The sequence below is a fragment of the Phacochoerus africanus genome, chromosome 4 (assembly GCF_016906955.1).
Source record: "Phacochoerus africanus isolate WHEZ1 chromosome 4, ROS_Pafr_v1, whole genome shotgun sequence".
Classification (NCBI taxonomy): Eukaryota; Metazoa; Chordata; class Mammalia; order Artiodactyla; family Suidae; genus Phacochoerus; species Phacochoerus africanus.
In genome coordinates, this window is record NC_062547.1 from 137,372,181 (window position 1) to 137,383,719 (window position 11,539).

The 11,539-nt window shown below is 56.6% G+C and overlaps 1 long non-coding RNA gene across 1 annotated transcript; it reads right to left on the bottom strand.

Annotated features, from left to right (window-relative positions):
* Window positions 1-5,792: 5,792 nt before the first annotated feature.
* LOC125126363 (uncharacterized) lies at window positions 5,793-10,399 on the bottom strand. The gene is made up of 2 exons (XR_007134610.1): window positions 10,175-10,399; window positions 5,793-6,896 (listed from the first exon to the last, which is right to left on the bottom strand). It is a non-coding gene; the product is annotated as an uncharacterized LOC125126363 (long non-coding RNA).
* Window positions 10,400-11,539: the final 1,140 nt, after the last annotated feature.

Below are 11,539 nucleotides of genomic sequence, written 5' to 3' on the forward strand. Positions count from 1 at the left end.
GGTGTTTTGAGTCCCCTCCATGCATCCAGAGTGGGTCCGATGTCCAGCTCGCCTCCACCCGCCGTGAGATGTTCCTCTCAACACGAGAAGTGAATTAGGCTCAGAGATTTGCCTGATGCCTCAGAACAGTTGGTTCGGGGCGAGGCAATACTTCTGTCCTTCCTGGGTGTTTGCACCTTCCAAACATTTGCAGACGCTCAACTCCAGGCTGTGTCCCATCCCTTCAGTGTCAGCTCAAGTCTTGCTTCTCCGTCAAGTTCCCCCACGGCCATACCTGGACCATGGTCCTTTGACTGTTGTCTGCATATTTACTGCGATGTTGAAGCTGGTTTACCAGACCCTCCAGAGACGGAGGACAATTTCCCCACTGCTCGCCCTTGACCACTGACCCTAGGCATTCCTGGAAATGGGGGTTATCTGCCTGTGCTGCCCAGGCTTAAGTGCCTGGCATAAAGGATGGGCTTGCTGACGCCTCTGAGCTGGTCGTGCCTCTGCAGAAACAAGCAGGTGGAGGTGTTGGCCGCTGTGGACAGACGATGGGTGGGTGGATGATGCCGAGGCCTGCCCCAGACTCTCAGGTCTGTGCATCTCCTCTGTTGGCTGCTTGCTCGTGTCCTGTCTGCTCCATTCTCAGGACTTTGTTTTGTGGTTGGCACCCCCGCTAGGTGGGAGGCGTCATTAGCTATGCTCTGGGCAGAGGTGGAGGATGATATTTCAGGGACTCACATTCCAGAGGCTCCATTGTCAAGGGATATAGACTCTGGTACCTCAAAGACAGTGAACCGGGGGAGTTCCCTAGCGGTCTAGTGGTTGGGACTTGGTGCTTTCACCACTGCAGCCTGGGTTTGACCACTGGTTGGGAAACTAGGATCCCACATCAAGCTGCTGCACATTGCGGCCAAAAAAAAAGACAGGGCACTGAAGTCGGCAAGATGGGCAGCAGAGGGTCGGGGACAGAGTGGCACCTCCAGGAACAGGTCATTGGCACCGAGCTGTGACTCTGCAGGGATCTGGAGTGAGGGTTTCACTTAGGTCTGGGAGGTGATGGGTAGCGAGACTGGAGCACCGGGGCGGAGGCGCTGTGGCCCCTGCCTCTGATGCTCCATGTGACCTTGGGCCAGGCAGGATCCTTGCTGGGTCTCAGTTCAAAATCTATGAGATGGCAAGGCCGATGCCCACCTGAGAGGCTTATGGTGAAGCCCAGACTGTAAGATGGAATTGAGGACACCTGCAAAGATGGCGCTTTGTAGCAAAGAACAAAGATTTCCAAGTGCTCTTGGTACTAGGAGAGATATAAAAGGAATACTGATGATAAGGAGTCCATCCCTGTGTTTTTGTCTGTTTGTTTTTTGTTACTTTTTTTTTTTTTTTTTTTTTTAAAGAACACGGGATTAGGAGTCAGGCCACTGGATTTCCAGAATTCTTGCCCCTCCCTTCCTGTGAGTTCCTGCGCTGAGTTCTGCATATCTTTGGGTCTCAGTGTCCCCGTTTGCAAAGACGGACCAGTCCTCCTCACCCCGTTTCCTCCTGGGGCTGCTTAGAGGCGGGGGGTGGGGTGGGGTGGTCACAAGAGCACGTGCCTGTGCGGGCAGTACCGTGGGAATGGGCTGGACTGGTGTGGATGGCGTGGGCTACTGGGAAGGGCGTTCAGGCCAAGACATCTGGGTGTAACCCTGAGGACCATTGCATACCTCGTGGATTCTTCTACACCGTTTTCCTGGGGCCCAGGGGCAGCTTGTCGGGTCACGGGGCTGCAGAGCGCGGTCCCTAACTTTTTGTCTGGCAGTGAGGGGCTGAGCGGACGACGTGTTTGTCAGTGTGGCTGCACTTACTTTGCAGGTATTGAGGGGAGCCTCATGTTTTAACTGTGGTACAATAACTCAACAGCATCAGGGGTGCGTCTAGCTCCTTGGTAGATGGAAGGCTTAAAGGGGCAGAGTCACATTTTGCCAGATACTCATCAGAAGGGAACTCCAGGCTCCCTGCTGGGTTTTTATGATTTTTAAACTTTGTAAGAGCTTTTGTTTTAATAGAGGGGTTTTAAGTTCACGGCAAGATTGAGGAGAAGACACAGAGAGTTGCATCTACTCCCTGGCTGCCCCCCCAACCCCCGCCCATGCACAGCCTCCTCTGTAACAAGCATCCTCCACCAGAGGACACTGGTTACAATTGATTAACCTGTGTGGTCACATCATGACCACCCAGAGGCCATAGTTGATATCGGGGTCCATGCTTGTCATTGTACCTTGTATGGGATTAGACACATGGTTAATGATCTGTAGCTCCCATTATAGTACCAGACAGAGTTGTTCCACTGCCCTACAGCTCCTCTGTGTTCCACCTGTTTATCCTTCCCACCCCCATCCCCTGGCAACCACTGATTTTTTTTTTTTTAATGGCTTCAGAGAGGTGGAGAGATTTGCTCAGGTCCCCTGGCCATAAGTGGGAGCCAGGCTTTGAGCCCTGGCTGCCTCCCTGTGGAGCTGGTGCTCCAGAGCACAAGGCTGCCTGCTTGGCGTTTCACCCCCAGGCCAGGGCAGGTGTGGCCAGCGCAGCCCGGGCAGTGGGGGCGCTGGGAGGGGTGGCTGAGGCTGGGGGTGGGGGAAAGGCAGCCACAGTGACGGCCACTCCCCTTCACCCCACCCCTGAGCTCTGACACACCTGGGACACTGATCTTGACCATGTGGGAAAGGCCAAGGTCTTGGGGGCGGTTGGGTGGGTGATGAGATGATGCAGTCGCTCATGTCACAGAGACTGAGCAGCAGGGCTGAGCCAGGTGCTGGGCCAGATGCTGGGGGCATATGATTTTATGATTTTTAAACTGACTGATGGGATCCCACCTGACTGATGGGATCTCCGGCTCCTGGGGCTCCCACTCTGGTGAGAGACACAGATAGCACACAAAGGTAAACGAATAAGAAACCTGTCAGGTGTGACAGGTGCACTGTAAAGCATTAAAAATGGGTGATGTGATGGAAAACCCTTTTAAACTGGGGGGTCAGGGACAGCTTCCCCACAGAGGTGACGGTTCAGCTGAGATCTGTATGACCAGGAATGGGCTGTGAGAACTTCAGGGGAAAGCAAGACAAGCACATGAAACTGCAAGTGCAAAGGCCCTGGGGTTGAGCAAGACCAGTGTGTTGAAGATGCAGAATGGACAATGCAGCTGGATTTCGGAATCCGGAAGAACGTGGTAAGAGATGATCGGAGTGAGAGAGAGTTCAGACTACGTGGGGCTGGATCTTCACTATTTAGGAGTTTGGATGCGACTCCAAGTACAACGCGAGGCTGGGGTGGTGGTGGTGACATGACTGGAATGGAGTTTTAGAAAGCTCCCTTTGGGAGTTCCCATTGTGGCTCAGTGCTATTGAACTTGACTAGTATACATGAGGATGTAGGTTTGATTCCAGGCCTTAGTGGGTTAAGGATCTGGCGTTGCTGTGAGCTGTGGTGTAGGTCGCAGACATGGTTGGGATCCTGAGTTGCTGTGGCTGTGGTGTAGGCTGGCAGCTGTAGCTCTGATTTGACCCCTCGCCTGGGAACCTCCATATGCTGTGGGTGTAGCCCTAAAAAACCAAAAAAAAAAAAAAAAAAAAAAGAAAAAAGAAAAAAGAGAAGAAAAGAAAGCACCCTTCAATCACTGAATGGACAATAGTTTACAGGGAGCAAAGGTGAAGCTGGGAGGTCCCTTAGGCTGGTGCAGGAGTGCAGGTGCAGACTGGCGACAGCGTAGCTGGCAGGACACAGTGGGTGTGGAAGATGTGGGTGGGTGGTTGCAGGTGTGTGTTGGAGGAAGTGCAGAGGCATTTCAGATGGATTGGCATTCTGTGCACACTTGCTCGAGCTGAGGGCTAGCATCACTCTTTGCCTCAGCCCTCCAGCCATTTGCTAGATGGGGGAAGGGCAGCGGAGGGGCAGGTGCTGGGGAGTGGGATTCGGGAGTGCAGCTTGGGACTGGGTAAGTGTGAGAAGCCTGGTAGATGCACAGGACAACATCAAGTTTGCTCTCATGTGCATGTGGTGCCGAGAGGAGGGCTGGGGCTAGAGAGGGACATTTTGCATCATGGGCGTGGCCTTGAGGGCCACACGGCTGGATGAGGTGGTGGCCATAGAGAACAACAGTGGGCTCAGAGATGCGACCGAGGACCAGGCAGTCACAGATGTGGGAGACGCCAGTGAGGGTGACAGGGACTGTTCCACCAGTCGGGAACAGGCTGCTGAGGGTGGGCTTTGACCATCGGAGCCGTAGGTGACCTGGGGCGAGCCAGTCCCCTGGGGAGGCCAGAGGAGGCAGGGGGGCCGGCTCCCCCACGGCTCTCGTGGTGTTTTGCTAAATTGGGAAGCAGTGTAATGGAGTGTCACCTTGAGAGGGGTGTGGAGGTCAAGGCAGGGGATTTTGAAACATAGGAGATAATACAACAGATTTATGTGCTGATGCAAATGCTGCAGGAGGGAGCAGAAGTTTACTGATCCCTGGAGAAGGGGTGCGGGCTGGAGCCCTGTCTTTGGGAGGGTTCAGGAGGGGGGACCCGTTATCAAAGGCAGGAGCTGGACTTGAATGGGAGCAGGGATGTTTTCTTCATGCCTGCTCACTGGAGGGACTGCACAGAGGGTGGGTTTGATGGAAGGATCCCTGCGGTTCTGGGACCCCCAGATGTCTGTCCCCAGACCCGACCTCTCTCCCAATCCTTCTGCCCATCTGCCTCCCGATGTCTCCAGCCAAGTGCTTCTGAGTGTCCTATGCCTTTCCCAGCTGTGCACCCTGTTTCAATCCACTCCCACTTCAGCCCATTCTTCCCCAGCCTGCCTCATAGCCCCTTCCTCCAGGGAGTCTTCCAAGATGACCTCAGCTACTGGGGTCCTGACAATCCTGAACCTAGACACATCCTTGGTGACCAGGCCTCCAGGGCCAGTGGGAGGCATGCTGTCTTGTTGCATCTCTTGTGCCATTGTCCTGAAGTCCTCTGTGGCTAGGGAGCACGCTGTTGGTTGGTGGAGTGAGAGACAAGAGATGGAGGGCTGGGGTTCTGAGGTCTCACTGACCTGCGTTCAAGTCACAGGTCCTGACTGGTTCCATGACCTTTGGCGGCATTTTTTTTTGAGTCTCTCTGAGTCTTGGTTTCATCCTCTATAGAGTACAGTTAAGAACAGGACTTAGCTCACTGGCATTTGGTGAGGATTAAATGAGATAATGCAGGTGATACTGTGCCTGGCACGTTACCAGCACTCAATTAATATCATTATCATCGTCATCAAATGTTATTTTTTTCCTCTACCTTTTCTTCAGAGGGATCTTAGGGAAGTCACCTGAATTTTCCGTGCCTCAGTTTCCTTATCTGAAAGCTGGGGACCATACTAGCACCCTGCTTGGAGGGCGGCTGGGTTTAATGAGCTGTGGTGTGTGAAGAGTTGAATACAAGAGCTGGCACATAGTAGGTGTTTAAGAACAGGGGCTTGCTGCTGGTGATGAGTGATGCGGGTTGTCTGGGGGTCCCGCCCGCTCTGCCAGGCATTGGCAAAGGTGCCCTACTCCGCAGCCCCGCTCCTCCTGGGCTCAGCTCTACCCCTGCAGCTTCTTACACTTTCCCATGAACCCATTCATCTCTGGCTGTAAGGTTACAAGGCTTTGAAAATGAGTTGTAAAAATTTATCCTCTTCTGACCCTTTAAACTTCATTTTAAATCCTCCTCGGGGCTTAATGATGCTCAGGCTGTTTGGGGGCATCTTGGAGACGGGGGGGGGGCGGGGCACAGTGCCTCTTGAATTTACATAAAAACACAGGAACACACATGGACCCAAATATGTATCTGTGTAATTAAGAATAAACATCATAATCCCCTAAGCAGGCAGTGCTCGTGAGCATCAGGTTTAATAGGGGATTAGGAGGGGGAATTAAAGCTGCCCAAGGGGTACACGAAGCGGCTTCAAACACCTTTCAGCAAACAAATTAACGTGGCTTTCAGAAACCATTTTCCAAGGGCGGCAGAGGGTTTCCTCGGGCTTCCCTGCTTTCTTTTGAAATGTATTTTTAACACTTGTATAAACAGTTTGGGCTTGTGACATGGGCCTTCCTGTGTTCCCTTCATTAGTTGGTGTCTCCGCGAGAAGAATTGGGCTCATTATCTGGGCGTTTTGATCTTCCTGGCAGCGGCTGGTGCTGCTGCGCCCGGCCTGGGGGCCACCCCTTTCTCCTTCCTGCGGCCCGGGGGGTGTGGAACCCGTTGGTGTGTGCCCTGGCCTGTTTCCACATCTTTCCCCTCGAGCCCAGCACCCAGAGATGCCCTCACTTCCTAGAGATGGGACTTCTCTGGCAGAGGGCAGTGGCCCAGAGGTTCGAGTCTGGACCTACCTCAGGCTCATCTGAGAGGCTGGCAGAATCAGCCTTCAGCCCCCAGGCTCCTCTGGCCTCTTTGTTTATTTCCCATTGCCTCCTCCCCAGGTGGATCTGCAGTGGGATGTGTGGCCTCTGCAGATACTGAGTTCCCCATCGGTGGAGGTATTCAAGAGGTTTCCTAGCCTAGGTGCTGAGGGGACTCTGTGTCCGTCTCTGGAGCAGACCTGAATGGGCATTCATGTTCCTTGTAAACCTGGGATTCTGTGATTTATGCTTTATAAGTGGGGTCTGAGCCTGGCCATCCAGAACCTTTAGGGCGACAAGGACACTCGTGATGGCATATACAACACCTGGCTCCAAACAGTCACCATCAGTGATGCCCATTCTGCTGTCCTTGCTCAGCGCACAGGAGCTGGAGCTTTCTCTCCATCTGTTCTCTTCCAGAGGCTCCAGGCTGTCGCACAGTCACGAGGGTTACTTTACAGCTTCGATTCTGCATGGACTCAGGACAAAAGCTCCAAGTTGTGTCTATGTGGGTCCCCTTTTAAAGCTCCCTTTCTTCCTGTGTACAATGAGAGTAATAAATTACAGTAGCTTAGTAACTTATTAAGCTCTCCTTGTGTGCCTGAAGCACCTGATCGCTTAGAACCACTCAGGAGGAGGTACTCTTATTGCCACCACTCTGCAGAGCAGGAAACTGAGGCCCCGGGCGTCTCAGACAGTTGCTCAAGGCCCCAGCGAGAAAGTGATGCGTAATAGCATCTGATAACCTTCTGCTGGGGATCCGCTGAGCTCTTCGCAGGAAAGGGGGTGGGGGGCATTCCTCTCCCTCCCAGCCTGGCCTTGACCTCCTGGGAAGGCACAGTGAGAGGAGTGCCTCACAGCTTTTTCGGTGCCCTGGGTGTGGCCGGCGGGGGCAGGTAGTGAGTGTGGCACTGTCTTTCCCACAGAGAGCAGAGCTGGCCAGCCAGTGGCATCCAGTCTGGGCTGCTAGGTGTGCCATCTTCCAGAATTTGTCCTCACCTTTGCAAAGGGGCCAGCAGCTGGAGGTGAGCCCTGAGGCTGATTCACCCTCAGTTCACATGAGGCCACTTGCCCACTTTCTGCCTCTTCTTCCTGCCCCTGTTGGGCGGGTGCCCGTGAGGAAGGAGCAGGGAACTGCCTTGTCCCACGGAAGGGGGCGCAGAAAGGGAGGGAGTGCTTGTTGCCCTGACCTGGAGGTGAGGACACAGTGAGGACCTGGCCCCCCCACCCCAGGCTGCCTGCTCTGCTCTCGCAGGGGGCTTTGCACTTATGTCACAGAGCCACAGTCACCCAGAAGTGGGCTGCTGGGAGGGCACAGGAGAGTCAGGCTGGGCACACAGGTCTGGCTTCGCCAGGGAGGTTGAGCTTTGAAGCCTGGGAGCATTCCTCTTGGCAGAGCAGGGAGTGACAGCGGTTTGGGGCACACCCCTGGACCACACGCTGTGCTGAGCTTGCAACACCCAAGCTCTTGTTTCTTGCTCCTGACAGCCCAGTGCTGCCACCTGCCTTTTCTCTGTGAGGGGACAGAGAAGGGGAATCCACTTGCCCAGGGTCACACGACGGGATCTGAACTCAGAACAGAAGCCTGCCCATGTGCTCTCCCCTCGAGCAGCTGGGGGACAGCGTGAGCTCTGGCAGAGGAGGCCTGGAAGGACCTGGTGGGTTTGGGGAGCAGCTGGAGGGAGAGGGTGGGAGAGCTGAGGTGGCAGGGCCTGGGGCTGGGGTTGCCGGTGGTGATGGAGCGCACGCCCAGCAGGTCAGAGGCCTCATCCAGTGACGTGCTTGCAAGCAGTTAACAGCCAGGCTTTCCAGGAAGAGAAGGAAAGGAAAAAACCGCTGGGCTTTGCTCGGCCGTGACAGAGGCCTGCTGAGCTGCTGGGACATCTCTGGGACGGGGGACAATTGAAAGAGGGTCTCCTGCCCCGACCCCATGTGGGGCCAGGGGACCAAGGCCAGAGGAGTGTGGCCAGAAAGACTGAGAGCCAGGCTGGCCCGGAACCAGCCACCAGGGCTTCCGGAAGGAAGATGGTTGGGGCTGAACTTTGACCTGAAGGGTTTGCCCATTTCCACGGTGTCAGTTTCTCCGTCGTGGCGCACCTCGAGTTCCCAGTGAGATGGCACTGCGTTCCCTGAGCCTGTGTGAACTGGCTTCTGCGCGTCTCCTGTGGTTTCTGCACGTCTTCCTGTGGCTCATCGCTCTGGCTCTGGTGGTGGGGGCTTACTCGAGAGACAGCAGAGAGGTCACAGGAGGGGAAGTGACCTCTTGGGCTTAGATATGTTGGGAGAAGAGCCCTGGAGAACACGGCCCATTAGGGAGCCGCTGCTGACCCTTGCAGGCTGGAGGGGGCAGGGCTTGGGGCAGGCAGGGTGGGGCCCTTGTACCGGAAGGGTCAGATCCCATCACAGGCGGTGAAGTTCATGTCTTTCCCTCTGTTGCAAACCTCCTGGGTCTCGAGCCCTAGGAATGCATGCGGAGGCTTCTGGAAGCAGTGAGACCTCTGTGCTCCCATCTTCCTTTCCCTCCGAGGTCAAGCTGGGCTCGAGCAGTTTCACATGGGTGTGCCTGGCTTTCTTTGGTACGTTCCCTTTGTGCAGTAGGGACATATACTTCCCCAAGAAACATCCTGGGAATATTCGTTGCGGGGGGCCGGGGGGAGATTTTCTTAGAAATAAGTGCACTTGGGGAGTTCAGGGCAGAAGGGCACTGCGGAGCTTTGCTCAGCTGTGACAGAGGCCTGCTGAGCTGCTGCCTGGGATGGGGGAGAGTTGAGGGCGGGCTTCCTGCCCAGACCCCACATGGGCCAGGGGACCAGGGCCAGAGGAGTGTGAGCTGAAAGACTGAGAACCTGGCTGGGCCAGAACCAGCCACCAGGGCTCATGGTGGGAAGAGGGTTGCAGCTGAACTTTGAAGTGTGGGCCGGATCTGGAAGCATGGGGCAGGGGTGGGGTCGCAAGGTAGAAGCCTGGGGGTGTCTCTCTGGCCCTCGTTTGCTCAGATCCAGGTCTGATCCCTCCCTGGGCATGGATAGTTTGCCTGTAAACTATAGTTCCCAGGCTTCCTTGCCAACTCGTTCTGACCAGGTTTGGTCCATGGGAGGTGGGAGCCTGGGGGACTGGAAGGCAGAGAAAAGGCATTTCTCCTCCTCTCTCTCTCACAGGAACCACCTCCTCCTGTGGTTCTAACTGTTGCCCATCATCCCGTGTCCCCATGGTCCTGGCTCCCTTCACTGGGGAGGCCCCTGTGTGACCCGAGCTTCCCCTGGATGGCCTGGTGGCTGGGCTCTGGAGGCACCTGCTCTAGCTTTCCCTCCAGCCCTAGGGTTGACAGTGGCCTTCTCTTGCCAAGGCTGCTGATCTCTGTGTCACCTCATGTTCTCCTGCTCGTCTCTGCAGCTTCTCCAACTTGGTAACCGCATCCCTGTGATGCCTAACAGGGCATGGGCTCTGGGCTCTGTTTTCCTGCCTGACGGATCCAGCCTGACTCTTGGATGGGGAAGGGGTGAGGGGCCGGGGAGGCCTCCTGGAGGTGGAAGGCTGGGGTTCTCCCCCCGCTCTTTTTTTCGAACCACAGCTGATGCCTCTGTCCGCCTGGGCCCCAGACTCCTGAGGCTTTGGTGACTTCAGAAGCTGCCTCCGAGGCCTCTGTCTGCCAGCCCAGCAGACAGGTATTTGGCTGAAGTGGTGACCTATTATTGTGTGGTTGGAGCTGGCCCCTTGTGCCTCCGCCAGCACCCACACGCTGCCTGGCTGGCTTCTCCCTCCCAGGCCCTCCTCCCTCCCCCGCCCTGACCTGCCCGGGGTGGAGGACCCACTGACCTTTGGCCCAGGTGTCCCATTCTGTAGCTTCTTGGAAGCCCGGGTCTGAGTGGGAGGAACAGGTGAGGCCAGAATTGTGTCTTGTGCAGAGGAAACGCCTGCCCAGGGACCAGCCACAAGCGGTCTCAGCTCCGAGACACTGCTAGACCCCAAGTGTGGCTGCAGGGCTTCCAGGAGCAGAGCTGGGAAATCACCAGCCTAGGCCCGGCTTCTGCTTTGTATTGAGGAAACAGTGGCCAAAGAGGAACAAGGACTTTCCCAGGGTCACTTGGAGCCAGTGGCGGAGCTGCGGTCCCTCCACCCCCGCCCAGCACCCCGTGGCCCCGCCTCCAGGGGGACGGCCCGATGAAGGCGCATGGTGCCAGCAGTGGCCTGTCTGCCTCAGGCAGGGACAGGGTGACTTTGGTGCTCATTCCCCAGGATGCCCTGCACCCAGCAGCCGCACGAAGGTCACTAGAGGCCTCTCGGGGGCCCAGGTGTGCCTGGCTGCCGTTTTCCAAGTGCGGGGCGCATGCGTGGGGCTCCCTGCCCTGGGTGCGGGTGCAGCAGCCGAGAAATGCCAGCAGGACGGTGCCAGGTTGCGCAAGAGCTGTGTGGCGCTGGCTGTGCTTGTGTGACTTTGTACAGAACCGGGAGGGCTGTGCTCCCTGTGGGAGACAGATGACTCAGCGGTTCCCCTTGGGGGGAGTTGCCAAGGGAGGTGACTGTGGTGGGGGGCCACCCCCCCACCCTGCCTGGGGTGGAGGCCTTGTGTGTGTGTGTGTGTGTGTGTGTGTGTGTGTGTGTGTGTGCAGAGTCCTGCAGGGAGCCACAGCAGTGGGGAGCCACAGCAATGGGGTGCTAGGGGTGCCCTCTGCCCAGGTTGGGGGCCGGCTTGTGCACCCCCAGCCCTTCCCACACCCAGCCCTCCCTCTGCGGCTGCCTGACCAGCACATGGGCCTCCCCTGGCTGTTGAGCTCCCCTGACGCTCGGGCACGCTTGCCAGCTCTGGGCAGCAGCCTCGGGTCTGCACATGTTTGCAGTCGAGGACCTGGAGACCGGCCAGGCCAGGGGTTGGGTGGGCAACTCCCATGTGGGCGGGAGGCAGGATGTGCCCAGGAGAGAGCCCCGGGAAAGACGTCTCGAGAGGGGAGGTGGCTGCCTTGCTCCCAAGGCTTCGTTGACTGGCCTGCCTGGACTTGAGCGTGTGAGAATACAGAACCACAGAAGGTTCTGGAGCATGGGCGCTGATGCCAGAGAAGGGCTTCGGGAAGGTGGGGGTGGGGAGAGTGGGGGGAGCACGTGAGAGGAGCAGGGTGGACAGCAGGGTTGAGACCACATGGTTTCTGACACAGGCACCGAAGAGCCCAGGTTCAGGGCAGTGGC